We start from the raw sequence: 13,257 nt of genomic DNA, 5'->3' as shown, positions 1-13,257 counted from the left end.
AACATAACTTGGTCTATTCGCAACTTTACCTTACGAAACGTTGCACGAACCCCAAAGGACCAAGTTAGACTTCTAAGAACAATAAATAGAGTACAACCACATTGATGCTTTGGAATTGCTCAACTCTCTCCATAGACAAGCTTTTCACGTTTTTGTGCAATTTTCAACATAAGTTGGTCTATTCGCATCTTTACCTTAGGAAACGTAGCACGAAGGGTAAACTAGCAAGCTAGACTTCTAAGAACACTAAATAGAGTACAAGGGTCCACATTGATGCTTTGCAATTGCTCAACTCTCTCCATAAACGAGCATTTCACGTTTTAGCGCAATTTCCAACATAACAGGGTCTATTCACATCTTTACCTAACGAAACGTTGTACGAAGGCTAAACTAGCGAGTTAGACTTCTAAGAACACAAAATAGAGGACAACGGTCAATATTGATGCTTCTGAATTGCTCAACTCTCTCCATTGATGAGCTTTTCACGTTTTTGTGCAATTTCCAACATAACTTGGTCTATTCGCATCTCTACCTTACGAAACGTTGCACGAAGGCTAAACTAGGAAGTTCGACTTCCAAGAACACTAAATAGAGTACAACGGTCCGCATTGATGCTTTGGAATTGCTCAACTCTCTCCATATACGAGCTTTTCACGTTTTTGTGCAATTTCCAACATAACTTGGTCAATTCGCAACTTTTCCTTACGAAACGTTGCACGAAGGCTAAAGGACCAAGTTAGACTTCTAAGAACAATAAATAGAGTACAACGGTCCACATTGATGCTTTGGAATTGCTCAACTCTCTCCATAGACAAGCTTTTCACGTTTTTGTGCAATTTTCAACATAAGTTGGTCTATTCGCATCTTTACCTTACGAAACGTAGCACGAAGGCTAAACTAGCAAGCTAGACTTCTAAGAACACTAAATAGAGTACAAGGGTCCACATTGATGCTTTGCAATTGCTCAACTCTCTCCATAAACGAGCATTTCACGTTTTAGCACAATTTCCAACATAACAGGGTTTATTCGCATCTTTACCTAACGAAACGTTGTACGAAGGCTAAACTAGCGAGTTAGACTTCTAAGAACACAAAATAGAGCACAACGGTCAATATTGATGCTTCTGAATTGCTCAACTCTCTCCATAGATTAGCTTTTCACGTTTTTGTGTAATTTCCAACTTGACTTGGTCTATTCGCATCTCTACCTTACGAAACGTTGCACGAAGGCTAAACTAGCAAGTTAGACGTACAAGAACACTAAATAGAGTACAACGGTCCACATTGATGCTCTGGAATTGCTCAACTCTCTCCATAGATGAGCTTTTCACGTTTTTGTGCATTTTCGAACATAACTTGGTCTATTCTCTTCTTTACCATACGAAACGTTGCACGAAGGCTAAACTAGCAAGTTAGACTTCTAAGAACACTAAATAGAGTACAACGGTCCACATTGATGCTTTGGAATTGCTCAACTCTCTCCATAGCCGAGCTTTTCACGTTTTTGTGCATTTTCGAACATAACTTGGTCTATTCGCATCTCTACCTTACGAAACGTTGTACGAAGGCTAAACTAGCTAGTTAGACTTCTAAGAACACAAAATAGAGGACAACGGTCAATATTGATGCTTCTGAATTGCTCAACTCTCTCGATAGATGAGCTTTTCACGTTTTTGTGCAATTTCCAACATAACTCGGTCTATTCGCATCTTTACCTTACGAAACGTTGCACAAAAGCTAAAGGACCAAGTTAGACTTCTAAGAACGATAAATAGAGTACAACGGTCCACATTGATGCTTTCGAATTGCTCTACCCTCTCCATAGACGAGCTTTTCACGTTTTTGTGCATTTTCGAACACAACTTGGTCTATTCGCTTCTTTACCATACGAAACGTTGCACGAAGGCTAAACTAGCAAGTTAGACTTCTAAGAACACTAAATAGAGTACAACGGTCCACATTGATGCTTTGAAATTGCTCAACTCTCTCGATAGACAAGCATTTCACGTTTTTGCGTAATTTCCAACATAAGTTGGTCAATTCGCATCTTTACCTTATGAAATGTTGCACGAAGGCTAAAATACCAAGTTAGACTTCTAAGAACACTAAATAGAGTACAACGGTCCACGCTGATGCTTTGGAATTGCTCAACTCTCTCCATAGATGAGCTTTTAACGTTTTTGTGCAATTTCCAATATAACTTGGTCTATTCGCAACTTTACCTTACGAAACGTTGCACGAAGGCTAAAGGAACAAGTTAGACTTCTAAGAACAATAAATAGAGTACGACGGTCCACATTGATGCTTAGGAATTGCTCAACTCTCTCCATAGACGAGCTTTTGACGTTTTTGTGCATTTTCGAACATAACTTGGTCTATTCGCATCTTTACCTAACGAAACGTTGTACGAAGGCTAAACTAGCGAGTTAGACTTCTAAGAACACAAAATAGAGGACAACGGTCAATATTGATGCTTCTGAATTGCTCAACTCTCTCCATAGATGAGCTTTTCACGTTTAGGTGCAATTTCCAACATAACTTGGTCTATTCGCATCTCTACCTTACGAAACGTTGCACGAAGGCTAAACTAGGAAGTTCGACTTCCAAGAACACTAAATAGAGTACAACGGTCCGCATTGATGCTTTGGAATTGCTCAACTCTCTCCATATACGAGCTTTTCACGTTTTTGTGCAATTTCCAACATAACTTGGTCAATTCGCAACTTTTCCTTACGAAACGTTGCACGAAGGCTAAAGGACCAAGTTAGACTTCTAAGAACAATAAATAGAGTACAACGGTCCACATTGATGCTTTGGAATTGCTCAACTCTCTCCATAGACAAGCTTTTCACGTTTTTGTGCAATTTTCAACATAAGTTGGTCTATTCGCATCTTTACCTTACGAAACGTAGCACGAAGGCTAAACTAGCAAGCTAGACTTCTAAGAACACTAAATAGAGTACAAGGGTCCACATTGATGCTTTGCAATTGCTCAACTCTCTCCATAAACGAGCATTTCACGTTTTAGCACAATTTCCAACATAACAGGGTTTATTCGCATCTTTACCTAACGAAACGTTGTACGAAGGCTAAACTAGCGAGTTAGACTTCTAAGAACACAAAATAGAGCACAACGGTCAATATTGATGCTTCTGAATTGCTCAACTCTCTCCATAGATTAGCTTTTCACGTTTTTGTGTAATTTCCAACTTGACTTGGTCTATTCGCATCTCTACCTTACGAAACGTTGCACGAAGGCTAAACTAGCAAGTTAGACGTACAAGAACACTAAATAGAGTACAACGGTCCACATTGATGCTCTGGAATTGCTCAACTCTCTCCATAGATGAGCTTTTCACGTTTTTGTGCATTTTCGAACATAACTTGGTCTATTCTCTTCTTTACCATACGAAACGTTGCACGAAGGCTAAACTAGCAAGTTAGACTTCTAAGAACACTAAATAGAGTACAACGGTCCACATTGATGCTTTGGAATTGCTCAACTCTCTCCATAGACGAGCTTTTCACGTTTTTGTGCATTTTCGAACATAACTTGGTCTATTCGCATCTCTACCTTACGAAACGTTGTACGAAGGCTAAACTAGCTAGTTAGACTTCTAAGAACACAAAATAGAGGACAACGGTCAATATTGATGCTTCTGAATTGCTCAACTCTCTGGATAGATGAGCTTTTCACGTTTTTGTGCAATTTCCAACATAACTCGGTCTATTCGCATCTTTACCTTACGAAACGTTGCACGAAAGCTAAAGGACCAAGTTAGACTTCTAAGAACGATAAATAGAGTACAACGGTCCACATTGATGCTTTCGAATTGCTCTACCCTCTCCATAGACGAGCTTTTCACGTTTTTGTGCATTTTCAAACATAACTTCGTCTATTCGCTTCTTTACCATACGAAACGTTGCACGAAGGCTAAACTAGCAAGTTAGACTTCTAAGAACACTAAATAGAGGCCAAGGGTCCACATTGATGCTTTGTAATTGCTCAACTCTCTCCATAGACGAGCTTTTCACGTTTTTGTGCATTTTCGAACATAACTTGGTCTATTCGCTTCTTTACCATACGAAACGTTGCACGAAGGCTAAACTAGCAAGTTAGACTTCTAAGAACACTAAATAGAGTACAACGGTCCACATTGATGCTTTGAAATTGCTCAACTCTCTCGATAGACAAGCATTTCACGTTTTTGCGTAATTTCCAACATAAGTTGGTCAATTCGCATCTTTACCTTATGAAATGTTGCACGAAGGCTAAAATACCAAGTTAGACTTCTAAGAACACTAAATAGAGTACAACGGTCCACGCTGATGCTTTTGAATTGCTCAACTCTCTCCATAGATGAGCTTTTAACGTTTTTGTGCAATTTCCAATATAACTTGGTCTATTCGCAACTTTACCTTACGAAACGTTGCACGAAGGCTAAAGGAACAAGTTAGACTTCTAAGAACAATAAATAGAGTACGACGGTCCACATTGATGCTTAGGAATTGCTCAACTCTCTCCATAGACGAGCTTTTGACGTTTTTGTGCATTTTCGAACATAACTTGGTCTATTCGCTTCTTTACCATACGAAACGTTGCACGAAGGCTAAACTAGCAAGTTAGACTTCCAGGAACACTAAATAGAGGACAACGGTCCACATTGACGCTTTGGAATTGCTCAACTCTCTCTATAGACGAGCTTTTCACATTTTTGTGCAATTTCCAACATAAGTTGGTCTATTCGCATCTTTAACTTACGAAACGTTGCACGAAAGCTAACCTAGCAAGTTAGACTTCCAACAACATTAAATAAAGTACAACGGTCCACATTGACGGTTTGGAATTGCTCAACTCTCTTTATAGACGAGCTTTTCACGTTTTTGTGCAATGTCCAACATAACTTGGTCTATTCGCAACTTTACATTACGAAACGTTGCGCGAACCCCAAAGGACCAACTTAGACTTCTAAGAACAATAAATAGAGTACAACGGTCCACATTGATGCTTTGGAATTGCTCAACTCTCTCCATAGACAAGCTTTTCACGTTTTTGTGCAGTTTTCAACATAAGTTGGTCTATTCGCATCTTTACCTTACGAAACGTAGCAGGAAGGCTAAACTAGCAAGCTAGACTTCTAAGAACACTAAATAGAGTACAGGGTCCACATTGATGCTTTGCAATTGCTCAACTCTCTCCATAAACGAGCATTTCACGTTTTAGCGCAATTTCCAACATAACAGGGTCTATTCGCATCTTTACCTAACGAAACGTTGTACGAAGGCTAAACTTGCGAGTTAGACTTCTAAGAACACAAAATAGAGGACAACGGTCAATATTGATGCTTCTGAATTGCTCAACTCTCTCCATAGATGAGCTTTTGACGTTTTTGTGCAATTTCCATAGACTTCTAAGAACGATAAATAGAGTACAACGGTCCACATTGATGCTTTCGAATTGCTCTATTCTCTCCATAGATGAGCTTTTCACGATTTTGTGCATTTTCGAACATAACTTGGTCTATTCTCTTCTTTACCATACGAAACGTTGCGCGAAGGCTAAACTAGCAAGTTAGACTTCTAAGAACACTAAATAGAGTACAAGGGTCCACATTGATGCTTTGGAATTGCTCTACTCTCTCCATAGACGAGCATTTCACGTTTTAGCGCAATTTCCAACATAACATTGTATATTCGCATCTTTACCTAACGAAACATTGTACGAAGGCTAAACTAGCGAGTTAGACTTCTAAGAACACTAAATAGAGGACAACGGTCAACATTGATGCTTCCGAATTGCTAAACTCTCTGCATAGATGAGCTTTTGACGTTTTTGTGCAATTTCCAACATAACTTGGCCTATTTGCATCTTTACCATACGAAACATTGCACGAAGGCTAAACTAGCAAGTTAGACTTCTAAGAACACTAAATAGAGTACAACGATCCACATTGATGCTTTGGAATTGCTCAACTCCCTCCATAGACGAGCGTTTCACGTTTTTGTGCAATTTCCAACGTAACTTGGTCTATTCGCAACGTTACCTTACGAAACGTTTCACGAAGGCTAAAGGACCAAGTTAGACTTCTAAGAACAATAAATAGAGTACAACGGTCCACATTGATGCTTAGGAATTGCTCAACTCTCTCCATAGACGAGCTTTTGACGTTTTTGTGCGTTTTCGAACATAACTTGGTCTGTTCGCTTCTTTACCATACGAAACGTTGCACGAAGGCTAAACTAGCAAGTTAGACTTCCAGGAACACTAAATAGAGGACAACGGTCCACATTGACGCTTTGGAATTGCTCAACTCTCTCCATAGACGAGCTTTTCACGTTTTTGTGCAATTTCCAACATAACTTGGTCTATTCGCAACGTTACCTTACGAAACGTTGCACGAAGGCTAAAGGACCAAGTTAGACTTCTAAGAACACTAAATAGAGTTCAACGGTCCACATTGATGCTCTGGAATTGCTCAACTCTCTTCATAGATGAGCTTTTCACGTTTTTGTGCATTTTCGAACATAACTTGGTCTATTCTCTTCTTTACCATACGAAACGTTGCACGAAGGCTAAACTAGCAAGTTAGACTTCTAAGAACACTAAATAGAGTACAACGGTCGACATTGATGCTTTGGAATTGCTCAACTCTCTCCATAGACAAGCTTTTCACGTTTTTGTGCAATTTCCAACATAACATTGTCCATTCGCATCTTTACCTAGCGAAACATTGTACGAAGGCTAAACTAGCGAGTTAGACTTCTAAGAACACTAAATAGAGGACAACGGTCAACATTGATGCTTCCGAATTGCTCAACTCTCTCCATAGATGAGCTTCTGACGTTTTTGTGCAATTTCCAACATAACTTGGCCTATTTGCATCTTTACCATACGAAACGTTGCACGAAGCCTAAACTAGCATGTTATACTTCTAAGAACACTAAATAGAGTACAACGATCCACATTGATGCTTTGGAATTGCTCAACTCCCTCCATAGACGAGCTTTTCACGTTTTTGTGCAATTTCCAACATAACTTGGTCTATTCGCAACGTTACCTTACGAAACGTTGCACGAAGGCCAAAGGACCAAGTTAGACTTCTAAGAACAATAAATAGAGTACAACGGTCCACATTGATGCTTAGGAATTGCTCAACTCTCTCCATAGACGAGCTTTTGACCTTTTTGTGCATTTTCGAACATAACTTGGTCTATTCGCTTCTTTACCATACGAAACGTTCCACGAAGGCTAAACTAGCAAGTTAGACTTCCAGGAACACTAAATAGAGGACAACGGTCCACATTGACGCTTTGGAATTGCTCAACTCTCTCCATAGACGAGCTTTTCACGTTTTTGTGTAATTTCCAACATAAGTTGGTCTATTCGCATCTTTACCTTACGAAACGTTGCACGAAGGCTAACCTAGCAAGTTAGACTTCTAAGAACATTAAATAAAGTACAACGGTCCACATTGACGATTTGGAATTGCTCAACTCTCTCCATAGACGAGCTTTTCACGTTTTTGTGCAATGTCCAACATAACTTGGTCTATTCGCAAATTTACCTTACGAAACGTTGCACGAACCCCAAAGGACCAAGTTAGACTTCTAAGAACAATAAATAGAGTACAACGGTCCACATTGATACTTTGGAATTGCTCAATTCTCTCCATAGACAAGCTTTTCACGTTTTTGTGCAATTTTCAACATAAGTTGGTCTATTCGCATCTTTACCTTACAAAACGTAGCACGAAGGCTAAACTAGCAAGTTAGACTTCTAAGAACACCAAATAGAGTACAAGGGTCAACAATCATGCTTTGCAATTGCTCAACTCTCTCCATAGACGAGCATTTCACGTTTTAGCGCAATTTCCAACATAACATGGTCTATTCGCATCTTTACCTAACGAAACGTTGTACGAAGGCTAAACTAGCGAGTTAGACTTCTAAGAACACAAAATAGAGGACAACGGTCAATATTGATGCTTCTGAATTGCTCAACTCTCTCCATAGATGAGCTTTTCACGTTTTTGTGCAATTTCCAACATAACTTGGTCTATTCGCATCTCTACCTTACGAAACGTTGCATGAAGGCTAAACCAGCAAATTAGACTTCCAAGAACACTAAATAGAGTACAACGGTCGACATTGATGCTTTGGAATTGCTCAACACTCTCCATAGACGAACTTTTCACGTTTTTGTGCAATTTCCAACATAACTTGGTCTATTCGCAACTTTACCTTACGAAACGTTGCACGAAGGCTAAAGGACCAAGTTAGACTTCTAAGAACAATAAATAGAGTACAAAGGTCCACATTGATGCTTAGGAATTGCTCAACTCTCTCCATAGACGAGCTTTGGACGTTTTTGTGCATTTTCGAACATAACTTGGTCTATTCGCTTCTTTACCATACGAAACGTTGCACGAAGGCTAAACTAGCAAGTTAGACTTCCAGGAACACTAAATAGAGGACAACGGTCCACATTGACGCTTTGGAATTGCTCAACTCTCTCCATAGACGAGCTTTTCACGTTTTTGTGTAATTTCCAACATAAGTTGGTCTATTCGCATCTTTACCTTACGAAACGTTGCACGAAGGCTAACCTAGCAAGTTAGACTTGTAAGAACATTAAATAAAGTACAACGGTCCACATTGACGGTTTGAAATTGCTCAACTCTCTCCATAGACGAGCTTTTCACGTTTTTGTGCAATGTCCAACATAACATGGTCTATTCGCAACTTTACCTTACGAAATGTTGCACGAACCCCAAAGGACCAAGTTAGACTTCTAAGAACAATAAATAGAGTACAACGGTCCACATTGATGCTTTGGAATTGCTCAACTCTCTCCATAGACAAGCTTTTCACGTTTTTGTGCAATTTTCAACATAAGTTGGTCTATTCGCATCTTTACCTTACGAAACGTAGCACGAAGGCTAAACTAGCAAGCTAGACTTCTAAGAACACTAAATAGAGTACAAGGGTCCACATTGATGCTTTGCAATTGCTCAACTCTCTCCATGGACGAGCATTTCACGTTTTAGCGCAATTTCCAACATAACATGGTCGATTCGCATCTTTACCTAACGAAACGTTGTACGAAGGCTAAACTAGAGAGTTAGACTTCTAAGAACACAAAATAGAGGACAACGGTCAATATTGATGCTTCTGAATTGCTCAACTCTCTCCATAGATGAGCTTTTCACGTTTTTGTGCAATTTCCAACATAACTTGGTCTATTCGCATCTCTACCTTACGAAATGTTGCACGAAGGCTAAACTAGCAAGTTAGACTTCTAAGAACACTAAATAGAGTACAACGGTCCACATTGATGCTTTGGAATTGCTCAACTCTCTCCATAGACAAGCTTTTCACGTTTTTGTGCAATTTTCAACATAAGTTGGTCTATTCGCATCTTTACCTTACGAAACGTAGCACGAAGGCTAAACTAGCAAGCTAGACTTCTAAGAACACTAAATAGAGTACAAGGGTCCACATTGATGCTTTGCAATTGCTCAACTCTCTCCATAAACGAGCATTTCACGTTTTAGCGCAATTTCCAACATAACAGGGTCTATTCGCATCTTTACCTAACGAAACGTTGTACGAAGGCTAAACTTGCGAGTTAGACTTCTAAGAACACAAAATAGAGGACAACGGTCAATATTGATGCTTCTGAATTGCTCAACTCTCTCCATAGATGAGCTTTTCACGTTTTTGTGCAATTTCCAACATAACTTGTTCTATTCGCATCTCTATCTGACGAAACGTTGCACGAAGGCTAAACTAGCAAGTTAGACTTCCAAGAACACTAAATAGAGTACAACGGTCCACATTGATGATTTGGAATTGCTCAACTCTCTCCATATACGAGCTTTTCACGTTTTTGTGCAATTTCCAACATAACTTGGTCTATTCGCATCTTTACCTTACGAAACGTTGCACGAAAGCTAAAGGACCAAGTTAGACTTCTAAAAACGATAAATAGAGTACAACGGTCCACATTGATGCTTTCGAATTGCTCTATTCTCTCCATAGATGAGCTTTTCACGATTTTGTGCTATTTCGAACATAACTTGGTCTATTCTCTTCTTTACCATACGAAACGTTGCGCGAAGGCTAAACTAGCAAGTGAGACTTCTAAGAACACTAAATAGAGTACAAGGGTCCACATTGATGCTTTGGAATTGCTCTACTCTCTCCATAGACGAGCATTTCACGTTTTAGCGCAATTTCCAACATAACATTGTCTATTCGCATCTTTACCTAACGAAACATTGTACGAAGGCTAAACTAGCGAGTTAGACTTCTAAGAACACTAAATAGAGGACAACGGTCAACATTGATGCTTCCGAATTGCTAAACTCTCTGCATAGATGAGCTTTTGACGTTTTTGTGCAATTTCCAACATAACTTGGCCTATTTGCATCTTTACCATACGAAACATTGCACGAAGGCTAAACTAGCAAGTTAGACTTCTAAGAACACTAAATAGAGTACAACGATCCACATTGATGCTTTGGAATTGCTCAACACCCTCCATAGACGAGCTTTTCACGTTTTTGTGCAATTTCCAACATAACTTGGTCTATTCACAACGTTACCTTACGAAACGTTGCACGAAGGCTAAAGGACCAAGTTAGACTTCTAAGAACAATAAATAGAGTACAACGGTCCACATTGATGCTTAGGAATTGCTCAACTCTCTCCATAGACGAGCTTTTGACGTTTTTGTGCGTTTTCGAACATAACTTGGTCTGTTCGCTTCTTCACCATACGAAACGTTGCACGAAGGCTAAACTAGCAAGTTAGACTTCCAGGAACACTAAATAGAGGACAACGGTCCACATTGACGCTTTGGAATTGCTCAACTCTCTCCATAGACGAGCTTTTCACGTTTTTGTGCAATTTCCAACATAACTTGGTCTATTCGCAACGTTACCTTACGAAACGTTGCACGAAGGCTAAAGGACCAAGTTAGACTTCTAAGAACACTAAATAGAGTACAACGGTCTACATTGATGCTCTGGAATTGCTCAACTCTCTTCATAGATGAGCTTTTCACGTTTTTGTGCATTTTCGAACATAACTTGGTCTATTCTCTTCTTTACCATACGAAACGTTGCACGAAGGCTAAACTAGCAAGTTAGACTTCTAAGAACACTAAATAGAGTACAACAGTCGACATTGATGCTTTGGAATTGCTCAACTCTCTCCATAGACAAGCTTTTCACGTTTTTGTGCAATTTCCAACATAAGTTGGTATATTCGAATCTTTACGTTACGAAACGTTGCACGAAGGCTAATTTAGCAAGTTAGACTTCTAAGAACACTAAATAGAGTACAAGGGTCCACATTGATGCTTTGGAATTGCTCAACTCTCTCCATAGACGAGCATTTCACGTTTTAGCGCAATTTCAAACATAACATTGTCCATTCGCGTCTTTACCTAACGAAACATTGTACGAAGGCTAAACTAGCGAGTTAGACTTCTAAGAACACTAAATAGAGGACAACGGTCAACATTGATGCTTCCGAATTGCTCAACTCTCTCCATAGATGAGCTTCTGACGTTTTTGTGCAATTTCCAACATAACTTGGCCTATTTGCATCTTTACCATACGAAACGTTGCACGAAGCCTAAACTAGCATGTTATACTTCTATGAACACTAAATAGAGTACAACGATCCACATTGATGCTTTGGAATTGCTCAACTCCCTCCATAGATGAGCTTTTCACGTTTTTGTGCAATTTCCAACATAACTTGGTCTATTCGCAACGTTACCTTACGAAACGTTGCACGAAGGCCAAAGGACCAAGTTAGACTTCTAAGAACAATAAATAGAGTACAACGGTCCACATTGATGCTTAGGAATTGCTCAACTCTCTCCATAGAGGAGCTTTTGACCTTTTTGTGCATTTTCGAACATAACTTGGTCTATTCGCTTCTTTACCATACGAAACGTTGCACGAAGGCTAAACTAGCAAGTTAGACTTCTAGGAACACTAAATAGAGGACAACGGTCCACATTGACGCTTTGGAATTGCTCAACTCTCTCCATAGACGAGCTTTTCACGTTTTTGTGTAATTTCCAACATAAGTTGGTCTATTCGCATCTTTACCTTAGGAAACGTTGCACGAAGGCTAACCTAGCAAGTTAGACTTCTAAGAACATTAAATAAAGTACAACGGTCCACATTGACGATTTGGAATTGCTCAACTCTCTCCATAGACGAGCTTTTCACATTTTTGTGCAATGTCCAACATAACTTGGTCTATTCGCAAATTTACCTTACGAAACGTTGCACGAACCCCAAAGGACCAAGTTAGACTTCTAAGAACAATAAATATAGTACAACGGTCCACATTGATACTTTGGAATTGCTCAATTCTCTCCATAGACAAGCTTTTCACGTTTTTGTGCAATTTTCAACATAAGTTGGTCTATTCGCATCTTTACCTTACGAAACGTAGCACGAAGGCTAAACTAGCAAGTTAGACTTCTAACAACACTAAATAGAGTACAAGGGTCAACAATCATGCTTTGCAATTGCTCAACTCTCTCCATAGACGAGCATTTCACGTTTTAGCGCAATTTCCAACATAACATGGTCTATTCGCATCTTTACCTAACGAAACGTTGTACGAAGGCTAAACTAGCGAGTTAGACTTCTAAGAACACAAAATAGAGGACAACGGTCAATATTGATGCTTCTGAATTGCTCAACTCTCTCGATAGATGAGCTTTTCACGTTTTTGTGCAATTTCCGACATAACTTGGTCTATTCGCATCTCTACCTTACGAAACGTTGCACGAAGGCTAAACTAGCAAGTTAGACTTCCAAGAACACTAAATAGAGTACAACGGTCTACATTGATGCTTTGGAATTGCTCAACTCTCTCCATAGACGAACTTTTCACGTTTTTGTGCAATTTCCAACATAACTTGGTCTATTCGCAACTTTACCTTACGAAACGTTGCACGAAGGCTAAAGGACCAAGTTAGACTTCTAAGAACAATAAATAGAGTACAAAGGTCCACATTGATGCTTAGGAATTGCTCAACTCTCTCCATAGACGAGCTTTTGACGTTTTTGTGCATTTTCGAACATAACTTGGTCTATTCGCTTCTTTACCATACGAAACGTTGCACGAAGGCTAAACTAGCAAGTTAGACTTCCAGGAACACTAAATAGAGGACAACGGTCCACATTGACGCTTTGGAATTGCTCAACTCTCTCCATAGACGAG

Source organism: Tripterygium wilfordii, unplaced genomic scaffold (genome assembly GCF_013401445.1).
Source record: "Tripterygium wilfordii isolate XIE 37 unplaced genomic scaffold, ASM1340144v1 ctg144, whole genome shotgun sequence".
Taxonomy (NCBI): domain Eukaryota; kingdom Viridiplantae; phylum Streptophyta; class Magnoliopsida; order Celastrales; family Celastraceae; genus Tripterygium; species Tripterygium wilfordii.
This window is presented reverse-complemented; position numbering follows the sequence as displayed.